Here is a 15,192-nt window from a genome sequence, read left to right on the forward strand (position 1 = left end):
CCCACAAACACACAGTGAAACCCAGGCCACCTAAGTATGATTCTCAATCAGAGACAACTAATGACACCTGCCTCTGATTGAGAACCATACTAGGCCGAAACATAGAAATAACCAAAACATAGAAAAACAAACATAGACTGCCCACCCAACTCACGCCCTGACCATACTAACTAAACACAAAACACAGAAAATAAAGGTCAGAACGTGACAATCAGACATTCTATTGTCAGACATTATATTATCAGACATTCTATTGTCAGACATTCTATTATCAGACATTCTATTATCAGACATTCTATTGTCAGACATTCTATTATCAGACATTCTATTATCAGACATTCTATTATCAGGCATTATATTATCAGACATTCTATTATCAGACATTCTATTATCAGGCATTATATCATCAGACATTCTATTATCAGACATTCTATTATCAGACATTATATCATCAGACATTCTATTATCAGACATTCTATTATCAGACATTATATCATCAGACATTCTATTATCAGACATTCTATTATCAGACATTATATTATCAGACATTCTATTATCAGACATTATATTATCAGACATTCTATTATCAGACATTCTATCATCAGACATTCTATTATCAGACATTCTATTGTCAGACATTCTATTATCAGACATTCTATTATCAGGCATTATATTATCAGACATTCTATTATCAGGCATTATATTGAGCCCCAGGTCTCTTTTACAAATAAAACCCCTTTCTCTGCTGTTCTGTTATTTAGTCCTTGTCCTGTGCAAGTGTTTTGTTCCAACCCAGCACTAATACAGCTGATTCAACTTATTAGACTTATCGTAACGACATTGATTACGTGGAACAGGTGTATTAGTGGAATTAGGTGTACCAGCCCAGTGGAACAAAAACAGTCCCACCCTGACAGTCCCCAGGACCAGAGTTGTTGAGGAGAGCTGCTTTACTGCAGTGTGGGTGTAAGAGCCAGTGTAGGTGACGGCATGTCTGTTTTCTGCTGTAGACAACCTCTGGGTATTAACAATGTCAACAACATAGGCTAGGACTGTGGTGTTTGAAACAGACCATCCAGGCTAGGACTGCTGTGGTGTTTCGAAACAGAAACAGACTGACATCCAGGCTAGGACTGCTGTGGTGTTTAGAAACAGACTGACATCCAGGCTAGGACTGTGTGGTTTTAGAAACAGACTGACATCCAGGCTAGGACTGCTGTGGTGTTTAGAAACAGACTGACATCCAGGCTAGGACTGCTGTGGTGTTTAGAAACAGACTGACATCCAGGCTAGGACTGCTGTGGTGTTTAGAAACAGACTGACATCCAGGCTAGGACTGCTGTGGTGTTTAGAACCAGACTGACATCCAGGCTAGGACTGCTGTGGTGTTTAGAACCAGACTGACATCCAGGCTAGGACTGCTGTGGTGTTTAGAACCAGACTGACATCCAGGCTAGGACTGCTGTGGTGTTTAGAACCAGACATGACTGCTAGGACTGCTGTGTTTAGAACCAGACTGACATCCAGGCTAGGACTGCTGTGGTGTTTAGAACCAGACTGACATCCAGGCTAGGACTGCTGTGGTGTTTAGAAACAGACTGACATCCAGGCTAGGACTGCTGTGGTGTTTAGAAACAGACTGGGAGAGGGAGATGAGGGGGAGGGAGGAGATGAGGGGGAGGAGATGAGGGGGAGGAGATGAGGGAGAGGAGATGAGGGGGAGGAGATGAGGGAGAGGAGATGAGGGGGAGGGAGGAGATGAGGGAGAGGAGATGAGGGAGAGGAGATGAGGGAGAGGAGATGAGGGGGAGGAGATGAGGGAGAGGAGATGAGGGGAGGAGATGAGGAGGAGGAGATGAGGGGAGGAGATGAGGGGGAGGAGATGAGGGGGAGGAGATGAGGGAGAGGAGATGAGGGAGAGGAGAATAGGGGGAGGAGATGAGGGGAGGAGATGAGGGAGAGGAGAATAGGGGGGAGGAGATGAGGGGAGGAGATGAGGGAGAGGAGATGAGGGAGAGGAGAGATGAGGGAGAAGAGATGAGGGGGAGGAGAATAGGGGGGGAGAAGATGAGGGGGAGGAGATGAGGGGGAGGAGATGAGGGAGAGGAGATGAGGGGGAGGAGATGAGGGGGAGGAGATGAGGGAGAGGAGATGAGGGGGAGGAGATGAGGGAGAGGAGAATAGGGGAGGAGATGAGGGGGAGCAGATGAGGGAGGGAGGGAGGATATGAGGGGAGGAGATGAGGGGAGGAGATGAGGGAGAGGAGAATAGGGGGGAGAAGATGAGGGGGAGGAGAATAGGGGGAGAAGATGAGGGGGAGGAGATGAGGGGCGGAGATGAGGGGGAGGAGAATAGGGGGGAGAAGATGGGGGGGAGGATATGAGGGGGGAGGGGATGAGGGAGGGAGGGGATGAGGGGGGAGATGAGGGGGGAGGAGATGAGGGAGGGAAGATGTGATTGGCTGATCCATGTGTTCTGTCTTCTCTCCCAGCCAAGAACCTCTGTCAGCCATTCGTCAACCCGTTTGAAGGCGGACAAAACCTCACAGACTCTTACAGACAACTTTTAAGTAAGAACAGTTACAGTAACTAAAGCACTTATCGTTATCATTATCTTCATCATTACCATGGTCATATGATTACCACCTTTTGGGCAGTATTTTGCTGTGTGTTAATGTTAAATATATTGGTGAGTATTTAGCCGTGTTTAAATGTAAGATATATTGGTGAGTATTTAGCCGGGTTTAAATGTAAGAATTTAAAAATTTAAACATTTTACATTTATTTGTACAAATTATAACAAATTGTAAGGCTAAAATGTCTTGAGTCAATAAGTATTCAACCCCGTTGTTATGGAAACGCCTAAATAAGTTCAGGAGTAAAAATGTGCTTATTAACAAGTCACAGAATAAGTTGCATGGACTCACTGTGTGTAATAATAGTGTTTAATATGATTTTTTAATGACTACCTCATCTTTGTACCCCACACATACAATTATCTCTAATGTTCCTCAGTCGAGCAGTGAATTACAAACACAGATTCAACCACAAAGACCAGGAAGGTTTTCCAATGTTTTACAAAGTAAGGCACCTATTGGTTGATGGGTAAAAATGATAAAAGCAGACATTGAAAATCCCCTTTTGTGCCTCTGGTGAAGTTAATAATTACACTTTGGATGGTGTATCAATACAACTCAGTTGCCGGAGAGACACATGGTGACTTTAAAACATGGCTGTGATCGGAGAACACTGAGGATGGATCAACTACATTATAGTTACTCCTCAATACTAACCTAACTGACAGAGTTTAATGGCTGTGACAGGAGAACACTGAGGATGGATCAACTACATTATAGTTACTCCTCAATACTAACCTAACTGACAGAGTTTAATGGCTGTGACAGGAGAACACTGAGGATGGATCAACTACATTATAGTTACTCCTCAATACTAACCTAACTGACAGAGTTTAATGGCTGTGATAGGAGAACACTGAGGATGGATCAACTACATTATAGTTACTCCTCAATACTAACCTAACTGACAGAGTTTAATGGCTGTGATAAATGGAGAACACTGAGGATGGATCAACTACATTATAGTTACTCCTCAATACTAACCTAACTGACAGAGTTTAATGGCTGTGATAGGAGAAAACTGAGGATGGATCAACTACATTATAGTTACTCCTCAATACTAACCTAACTGACAGAGTATAATGGCTGTGATAGGAGAACACTGAGGATGGATCAACTACATTATAGTTACTCCTCAATACTAACCTAACTGACAGAGTTTAATGGCTGTGATAGGAGAACACTGAGGATGGATCAACAACATTATAGTTACTCCACAATACTAACCTAACTGACAGAGTTTAATGGCTGTGATAGGAGAACACTGAGGATGGATCAACTACATTATAGTTACTCCTCAATACTAACCTAACTGACAGAGTTTAATGGCTGTGATAGGAGAACACTGAGGATGGATCAACTACATTATAGTTACTCCTCAATACTAACCTAACTGACAGAGTTTAATGGCTGTGATAGGAGAACACTGAGGATGGATCAACTACATTATAGTTACTCCACAATACTAACCTAACTGACAGAGTTTAATGGCTGTGATAGGAGAACACTGAGGATGGATCAACTACATTATAGTTACTCCTCAATACTAACCTAACTGACAGAGTTTAATGGCTGTGATAGGAGAACACTGAGGATGGATCAACTACATTATAGTTACTCCTCAATACTAACCTAACTGACAGAGTTTAATGGCTGTGATAGGAGAACACTGAGGATGGATCAACTACATTATAGTTACTCCTCAATACTAACCTAACTGACAGAGTTTAATGGCTGTGATAGGAGAACACTGAGGATGGATCAACTACATTATAGTTACTCCTCAATACTAACCTAACTGACAGAGTTTAATGGCTGTGATAGGAGAACACTGAGGATGGATCAACTACATTATAGTTACTCCTCAATACTAACCTAACTGACAGAGTTTAATGGCTGTGATAGGAGAACACTGAGGATGGATCAACAACATTATAGTTACTCCTCAATACTAACCTAACTGACAGAGTTTAATGGCTGTGATAGGAGAACACTGAGGATGGATCAACAACATTATAGTTACTCCTCAATACTAACCTAACTGACAGAGTTTAATGGCTGTGATAGGAGAACACTGAGGATGGATCAACTACATTATAGTTACTCCTCAATACTAACCTAACTGACAGAGTTTAATGGCTGTGATAGGAGAACACTGAGGATGGATCAACAACATTATAGTTACTCCTCAATACTAACCTAACTGACAGAGTTTAATGGCTGTGATAGGAGAACACTGAGGATGGATCAACTACATTATAGTTACTCCACAATACTAACCTAAATGACAGAGTTTAATGGCTGTGATAGGAGAACACTGAGGATGGATCAACTACATTATAGTTACTCCTCAATACTAACCTAACTGACAGAGTTTAATGGCTGTGATAGGAGAACACTGAGGATGGATCAACTACATTATAGTTACTCCTCAATACTAACCTAACTGACAGAGTTTAATGGCTGTGATAGGAGAACACTGAGGATGGATCAACTACATTATAGTTACTCCTCAATACTAACCTAACTGACAGAGTTTAATGGCTGTGATAGGAGAACACTGAGGATGGATCAACTACATTATAGTTACTCCACAATACTAACCTAACTGACAGAGTTTAATGGCTGTGATAGGAGAACACTGAGGATGGATCAACAACATTATAGTTACTCCTCAATACTAACCTAACTGACAGAGTTTAATGGCTGTGATAGGAGAACACTGAGGATGGATCAACTACATTATAGTTACTCCTCAATACTAACCTAACTGACAGAGTTTAATGGCTGTGATAGGAGAACACTGAGGATGGATCAACAACATTATAGTTACTCCTCAATACTAACCTAACTGACAGAGTTTAATGGCTGTGATAGGAGAACACTGAGGATGGATCAACTACATTATAGTTACTCCTCAATACTAACCTAACTGACAGAGTTTAATGGCTGTGATAGGAGAACACTGAGGATGGATCAACTACATTATAGTTACTCCTCAATACTAACCTAACTGACAGAGTTTAATGGCTGTGATAGGAGAACACTGAGGATGGATCAACTACATTATAGTTACTCCACAATACTAACCTAACTGACAGAGTTTAATGGCTGTGATAGGAGAACACTGAGGATGGATCAACAACATTATAGTTACTCCACAATACTAACCTAACTGACAGAGTTTAATGGCTGTGATAGGAGAACACTGAGGATGGATCAACAACATTATAGTTACTCCTCAATACTAACCTAAATGACAGAGTTTAATGGCTGTGATAGGAGAACACTGAGGATGGATCAACTACATTATAGTTACTCCTCAATACTAACCTAACTGACAGAGTTTAATGGCTGTGATAGGAGAACACTGAGGATGGATCAACAACATTATAGTTACTCCTCAATACTAACCTAACTGACAGAGTTTAATGGCTGTGACTGGAGAAAACTGAGGATGGATCAACAACATTGTAGTTACTCCACAATACTAACCTAACTGACAGAGTGAAAAGAAGGAAGCCTGTACAGAATAAAAACATGGATCCTGTTCGCAACAAGGAACAAAAGTAAAACTGCAAATAATGGGGCAAAGAAATTAACTTTATGTCCCGAACACAAAGTTTTGTGTTTGAGGCAAATCCAATACAACTCATTACTGACTATCACTCTCCATATTTTCAAGCATAGCGGTGGCTGCATCATGTTATGGGTATACTTGTCATAGTTAAGGGCTGGAGAGTTTTTCCAGATAAAAAAAAAACATGATAAAATGGAGCTAAATCCTCAAGGAAAACCTGGTTCTGTCTGTTTTCCACCAGACACGGACTTGAATACACCAATAACCTCAAGGCCAAATCTACACCGGTGTTGCTTTCAAAGAAGACGGCACATGTTCCTGAGTGGCTGAGTTACAGATTAGACTCAGATCTGTTCCTGAGTGGCTGAGTTACAGTTTAGACTCAGATCTGTTCCTGAGTGGCTGAGTTACAGATTAGACTCAGATCTGTTCCTGAGTGGCTGAGTTACAGATTAGACTCAGATCTGTTCCTGAGTGGCTGAGTTACAGATTAGACTCAGATCTGTTCCTGAGTGGCTGAGTTACAGATTAGACTCAGATCCTGAGTGGCTGAGTTACAGATTAGACTCAGATCTGTTCCTGAGTGGCTGAGTTACAGTTTAGACTCAGATCTGTTCCTGAGTGGCTGAGTTACAGATTAGACTCAGATCTGTTCCTGAGTGGCTGAGTTACAGATTAGACTCAGATCTGTTCCTGAGTGGCTGAGTTACAGTTTAGACTCAGATCTGTTCCTGAGTGGCTGAGTTACAGATTAGACTCAGATCTGTTCCTGAGTGGCTGAGTTACAGATTAGACTCAGATCTGTTCCTGAGTGGCTGAGTTACAGATTAGACTCAGATCTGTTCCTGAGTGGCTGAGTTACAGATTAGACTCAGATCTGTTCCTGAGTGGCTGAGTTACAGATTAGACTCAGATCTGTTCCTGAGTGGCTGAGTTACAGATTAGACTCAGATCTGTTCCTGAGTGGCTGAGTTACAGATTAGACTCAGATCTGTTCCTGAGTGGCTGAGTTACAGATTAGACTCAGATCTGTTCCTGAGTGGCTGAGTTACAGATTAGACTCAGATCTGTTCCTGAGTGGCTGAGTTACAGTTTAGACTCAGATCTGTTCCTGAGTGGCTGAGTTACAGATTAGACTCAGATCTGTTCCTGAGTGGCTGAGTTACAGTTTAGACTCAGATCTGTTCCTGAGTGGCTGAGTTACAGTTTAGACTCAGATCTGTTCCTGAGTGGCTGAGTTACAGATTAGACTCAGATCTGTTCCTGAGTGGCTGAGTTACAGATTAGACTCAGATCTGTTCCTGAGTGGCTGAGTTACAGATTAGACTCAGATCTGTTCCTGAGTGGCTGAGTTACAGATTAGACTCAGATCTGTTCCTGAGTGGCTGAGTTACAGTTTAGACTCAGATCTGTTCCTGAGTGGCTGAGTTACAGTTTAGACTCAGATCTGTTCCTGGTGGCTGAGTTACAGATTAGACTCAGATCTGTTCCTGAGTGGCTGAGTTACAGATTAGACTCAGATCTGTTCCTGAGTGGCTGAGTTACAGTTTAGACTCAGATCTGTTCCTGAGTGGCTGAGTTACAGATTAGACTCAGATCTGTTCCTGAGTGGCTGAGTTACAGATTAGACTCAGATCTGTTCCTGAGTGGCTGAGTTACAGATTAGACTCAGATCTGTTCCTGAGTGGCTGAGTTACAGATTAGACTCAGATCTGTTCCTGAGTGGCTGAGTTACAGATTAGACTCAGATCTGTTCCTGAGTGGCTGAGTTACAGATTAGACTCAGATCTGTTCCTGAGTGGCTGAGTTACAGATTAGACTCAGATCTGTTCCTGAGTGGCTGAGTTACAGATTAGACTCAGATCTGTTCCTGAGTGGCTGAGTTACAGATTAGACTCAGATCTGTTCCTGAGTGGCTGAGTTACAGATTAGACTCAGATCTGTTCCTGAGTGGCTGAGTTACAGATTAGACTCAGATCTGTTCCTGAGTGGCTGAGTTACAGATTAGACTCAGATCTGTTCCTGAGTGGCTGAGTTACAGTTTAGACTCAGATCTGTTCCTGAGTGGCTGAGTTACAGTTTAGACTCAGATCTGTTCCTGAGTGGCTGAGTTACAGTTTAGACTCAGATCTGTTCCTGAGTGGCTGAGTTACAGTTTAGACTCAGATCTGTTCCTGAGTGGCTGAGTTACAGATTAGACTCAGATCTGTTCCTGAGTGGCTGAGTTACAGATTAGACTCAGATCTGTTCCTGAGTGGCTGAGTTACAGTTTAGACTCAGATCTGTTCCTGAGTGGCTGAGTTACAGTTTAGACTCAGATCTGTTCCTGAGTGGCTGAGTTACAGATTAGACTCAGATCTGTTCCTGAGTGGCTGAGTTACAGATTAGACTCAGATCTGTTCCTGAGTGGCTGAGTTACAGTTTAGACTCAGATCTGTTCCTGAGTGGCTGAGTTACAGTTTAGACTCAGATCTGTTCCTGAGTGGCTGAGTTACAGTTTAGACTCAGATCTACTTGAAAAGCCATGGCAAGTGGAAAATGGTTGTGAGCAATGATCCACATCCAATCTGACAGAGCTCGAAAAATTTTGATAAGAATTTTGGGGAAGGTATTGAACAATCCACGTGTGGAAAGATTTACCCAGAAACACTCACAGCTGTATTCGCTGCCAAATGCTTCTACAAAACTTTTATTTTATTTAACCTTTATTTAACGAGGCAAATCAGTTAAGAACACATTCTTAATTATAATGACGGCCTGCCAAAAGACAAAAGACCTCCTGTGGGGACGGGGGCTGGGATTCAAAAAGAATAATAAATAATAAAATAAAAAACATATAAATACAGGACAGAACACACATCACGACAAGAGAGACAACACAACACCACATGAAGAGAGACCTAAAACAACAACATAACAAGGCAGCAACACTACATGGAGACCTAAAACAACAACATAACAAGGTAGCAACACTACATGAAGAGAGACCTAAAACAACAACATAACAAGGCAGCAGCACTACATGAAGAGAGACCTAAAACAACAACATAACAAGGCAGCAACACTACATGAAGAGAGACCTAAAACAACAACATAACAAGGCAGCAACACTACATGAAGAGAGACCTAAAACAACAACATAACAAGGTAGCAACACTACATGAAGAGAGACCTAAAACAACAACATAACAAGGCAGCAACACTACATGAAGAGAGACCTAAAACAACAACATAACAAGGTAGCAACACTACATGAAGAGAGACCTAAAACAACAACATAACAAGGCAGCAACACTACATGAAGAGAGACCTAAAACAACAACATAACAAGGCAGCAACACTACATGAAGAGAGACCTAAAACAACAACATAACAAGGCAGCAACACTACATGAAGAGAGACCTAAAACAACAACATAACAAGGCAGCAACACTACATGAAGAGAGACCTAAAACAAGAACATAACAAGGCAGCAACACTACATGAAGAGAGACCTAAAACAACAACATAACAAGGCAGCAGCACTACATGAAGAGAGACCTAAAACAACAACATAACAAGGCAGCAACACTACATGAAGAGAGACCTAAAACAACAACATAACAAGGCAGCAGCACTACATGAAGAGAGACCTAAAACAACAACATAACAAGGCAGCAACACTACATGAAGAGAGACCTAAAACAACAACATAACAAGGTAGCAACACTACATGAAGAGAGACCTAAAACAACAACATAACAAGGCAGCAACACTACATGAAGAGAGACCTAAAACAACAACATAACAAGGCAGCAACACTACATGAAGAGAGACCTAAAACAACAACATAACAAGGCAGCAACACTACATGAAGAGAGACCTAAAACAACAACATAACAAGGCAGCAACACTACATGAAGAGAGACCTAAAACAACAACATAACAAGGCAGCAACACTACATGAAGAGAGACCTAAAACAACAACATAACAAGGCAGCAACACTACATGAAGAGAGACCTAAAACAACAACATAACAAGGCAGCAACACTACATGAAGAGAGACCTAAAACAACAACATAACAAGGCAGCAGCACTACATGAAGAGAGACCTAAAACAACAACATAACAAGGCAGCAACACCACATGAAGAGAGACCTAAAACAACAACATAACAAGGCAGCAACACCACATGAAGAGAGACCTAAAACAACACCATAACAAGGTAGCAACACCACATGAAGAGAGACCTAAAACAACAACATAACAAGGCAGCAACACTACATGAAGAGAGACCTAAAACAACAACATAACAAGGCAGCAACACCACATGAAGAGAGACCTAAAACAACAACATAACAAGGCAGCAACACTACATGAAGAGAGACCTAAAACAACAACATAACAAGGCAGCAACACTACATGAAGAGAGACCTAAAACAACAACATAACAAGGCAGCAACACTACATGAAGAGAGACCTAAAACAACAACATAACAAGGTAGCAACACTACATGAAGAGAGACCTAAAACAACAACATAACAAGGTAGCAACACTACATGAAGAGAGACCTAAAACAACAACATAACAAGGTAGCAACACTACATGAAGAGAGACCTAAAACAACAACATAACAAGGCAGCAACACCACATGAAGAGAGACCTAAAACAACAACATAACAAGGTAGCAACACCACATGAAGAGAGACCTAAAACAACACCACATGAAGAGAGACCTAAAACAACACTACATGAAGAGAGACCTAAAACAACAACATAACAAGGCAGCAACACTACATGAAGAGAGACCTAAAACAACAACATAACAAGGCAGCAACACTACATGAAGAGAGACCTAAAACAACAACATAACAAGGCAGCAACACTACATGAAGAGAGACCTAAAACAACAACATAACAAGGCAGCAACACTACATGAAGAGAGACCTAAAACAACAACATAACAAGGCAGCAACACTACATGAAGAGAGACCTAAAACAACAACATAACAAGGCAGCAACACTACATGAAGAGAGACCTAAAACAACAACATAACAAGGCAGCAACACTACATGAAGAGAGACCTAAAACAACAACATAACAAGGTAGCAACACCACATGAAGAAGACCTAAAACAACACTACATGAAGAGAGACCTAAAACAACAACATAACAAGGCAGCAACACTACATGAAGAGAGACCTAAAACAACAACATAACAAGGCAGCAACACTACATGAAGAGAGACCTAAAACAACAACATAACAAGGCAGCAACACTACATGAAGAGAGACCTAAAACAACAACATAACAAGGCAGCAACACTACATGAAGAGAGACCTAAAACAACAACATAACAAGGCAGCAACACCACATGAAGAGAGACCTAAAACAACAACATAACAAGGCAGCAACACTACATGAAGAGAGACCTAAAACAACAACACAACAAGGCAGCAACACTACATGAAGAGAGACCTAAAACAACAACATAACAAGGCAGCAACACTACATGAAGAGAGACCTAAAACAACAACATAACAAGGCAGCAACACTACATGAAGAGAGACCTAAAACAACAACATAACAAGGCAGCAACACTACATGAAGAGAGACCTAAAACAACAACACAACAAGGTAGCAACACTACATGAAGAGAGACCTAAAAAAACAACAACATAACAAGGCAGCAACACTACATGAAGAGAGACCTAAAAAACAACATAACAAGGCAGAAACACCACATGAAGAGAGACCTAAAACAACAACATAACAAGGCAGCAACACTACATGAAGAGAGACCTAAAACAACAACATAACAAGGCAGCAACACTACATGAAGAGAGACCTACAACAACAACATAACAAGGCAGCAACACTACATGAAGAGAGACCTAAAACAACAACATAACAAGGTAGCAACACTACATGAAGAGAGACCTAAAACAACAACATAACAAGGTAGCAACACTACATGAAGAGAGACCTAAAACAACAACATAACAAGGCAGCAGCACTACATGGAGACCTAAAACAACAACATAACAAGGCAGCAACACATGACAACACAGTGTGGCAGCAACACTACATGACAACACAGTGTGGTAGCAACACTACATGAAGAGAGACCTAAAACAACACCACATGAAGAGAGACTTAAAACAACAACATAACAAGGCAGCAACACTACATGAAGAGAGACCTAAAACAACAACATAACAAGGTAGCAACACCACATGAAGAGAGACCTAAAACAACAACATAACAAGGCAGAAACACTACATGAAGAGAGACCTAAAACAACAACATAACAAGGCAGCAACACCACATGAAGAGAGACCTAAAACAACACCATAACAAGGCAGCAACACCACATGAAGAGAGACTTAAAACAACAACATAACAAGGCAGCAACACTACATGAAGAGAGACCTAAAACAACAACATAACAAGGTAGCAACACTACATGAAGAGAGACCTAAAACAACAACATAACAAGGCAGCAACACTACATGAAGAGAGACCTAAAACAACAACATAACAAGGTAGCAACACTACATGAAGAGAGACCTAAAACAACAACATAACAAGGCAGCAACACAACATGAAGAGAGACCTAAAACAACAACATAACAAGGCAGCAACACTACATGACAACACAGCATGGTAGCAACACTACATGAAGAGAGACCTAAAACAACAACATAACAAGGTAGCAGCACTACATGAAGAGAGACCTAAAACAACAACATAACAAGGTAGCAACACTACATGAAGAGAGACCTAAAACAACAACATAACAAGGTAGCAACACTACATGAAGAGAGACCTAAAACAACAACATAACAAGGCAGCAACACATGACAACACAGCATGGCAGCAACACTACATGACAACACAGCATGGTAGCAACACTACATGAAGAGAGACCTAAAACAACAACATAACAAGGCAGCAACACTACATGAAGAGAGACCTAAAACAACAACATAACAAGGTAGCAACACTACATGGAGACCTAAAACAACAACATAACAAGGTAGCAACACTACATGGAGACCTAAAACAACAACATAACAAGGCAGCAACACCACATGAAGAGAGACCTAAAACAACAACATAACAAGGCAGCAACACTACATGACAACACAGCATGGTAGCAACACTACATGACAACACAGCATGGTAGCAACACTACATGACAACACAGCATGGTAGCAACACTACATGAAGAGAGACCTAAAACAACAACATAACAAGGCAGCAACACTACATGAAGAGAGACCTACAACAACAACATAACAAGGCAGCAACACTACATGAAGAGAGACCTAAAACAACAACATAACAAGGCAGCAGCACTACATGAAGAGAGACCTAAAACAACAACATAACAAGGCAGCAACACTACATGAAGAGAGACCTAAAACAACAACATAACAAGGCAGCAACACTACATGACAACACAGCATGGCAGCAACACTACATGAAGACCTAAAACAACAACATAACAAGGCAGCAACACAACATGAAGAGAGACCTAAAACAACAACACAACAAGGCAGCAACACTACATGACAACACAGCATGGCAGCAGCACTACATGAAGAGAGACCTAAAACAACAACATAACAAGGCAGCAACACTACATGAAGAGAGACCTAAAACAACAACATAACAAGGCAGCAACACTACATGACAACACAGCGTGGTAGCAACACTACATGACAACACAGCATGGTAGCAACACTACATGACAACACAGCGTGGTAGCAACACTACATGAAGAGAGACCTAAAACAACAACATAACAAGGTAGCAACACTACATGAAGAGAGACCTAAAACAACAACATAACAAGGTAGCAACACTACATGAAGAGAGACCTAAAACAACAACATAACAAGGCAGCAACACTACATGAAGAGAGACCTAAAACAACAACATAACAAGGTAGCAACACTACATGAAGAGAGACCTAAAACAACAACATAACAAGGCAGCAACACTACATGACAACACAGCATGGCAGCAACACTACATGAAGACCTAAAACAACAACATAACAAGGCAGCAACACAACATGAAGAGAGACCTAAAACAACAACATAACAAGGCAGCAACACTACATGACAACACAGCATGGCAGCAACACTACATGAAGACCTAAAACAACAACATAACAAGGCAGCAACACAACATGAAGAGAGACCTAAAACAACAACATAACAAGGCAGCAACACTACATGACAACACAGCATGGCAGCAACACTACATGACAACACAGCATGGTAGCAACACCACATGACAACACAGCGTGGCAGCACCACTACATGACAACACAGCGTGGTAGCAACACTACCAGACAACACAGCGTGGTAGCAGCACTACATGACAACACAGCGTGGTAGCAACACTACATGACAACACAGCATGGTAGCAACACTACATGACAACACAGCGTGGCAGCAAACACTACATGACAACACAGCGTGGTAGCAACACTACATGACAACACAGCGTGGTAGCAACACTACATGACAACACAGCGTGGTAGCAACACTACATGACAACACAGTGTGGTAGCAACACTACATGACAACACAGTGTGGTAGCAACACTACATGACAACACAGCATGGTAGCAACACTACATGACAACACAGCGTGGTAGCAACACTACCAGACAACACAGCATGGTAGCAACACTACATGACAACACAGTGTGGTAGCAACACTACATGACAACACAGTGTGGTAGCAACACTACATGACAACACAGCATGGTAGCAACACTACATGACAACACAGTGTGGTAGCAACACTACATGACAACACAGTGTGGTAGCAACACTACATGACAACACAGCGTGGTAGCACCACTACATGACAACACAGCGTGGTAGCAACACTACATGACAACACAGCGTGGTAGCAACACTACATGACAACACAGCGTGGTAGCAACACTACATGACAACACAGCGTGGTAGCAA

At 41.5% G+C, this 15,192-nt stretch overlaps 1 protein-coding gene across 1 annotated transcript in view; it reads left to right on the plus strand.

Annotated features, from left to right (window-relative positions):
* Window positions 1-2,497: 2,497 nt before the first annotated feature.
* The window catches only part of LOC127926314 (transmembrane protein 114-like), a 55,600-nt gene continuing 42,905 nt past the window's right edge, over window positions 2,498-15,192 (plus strand). The window contains exon 1 of the mRNA XM_052511739.1: window positions 2,498-2,569. The gene's annotated coding sequence lies outside the window, so the exon portion shown is untranslated. The remainder of the gene's footprint in view (window positions 2,570-15,192) is intronic.

This window comes from Oncorhynchus keta, unplaced genomic scaffold (assembly GCF_023373465.1).
Source record: "Oncorhynchus keta strain PuntledgeMale-10-30-2019 unplaced genomic scaffold, Oket_V2 Un_contig_7399_pilon_pilon, whole genome shotgun sequence".
Classification (NCBI taxonomy): Eukaryota; Metazoa; Chordata; class Actinopteri; order Salmoniformes; family Salmonidae; genus Oncorhynchus; species Oncorhynchus keta.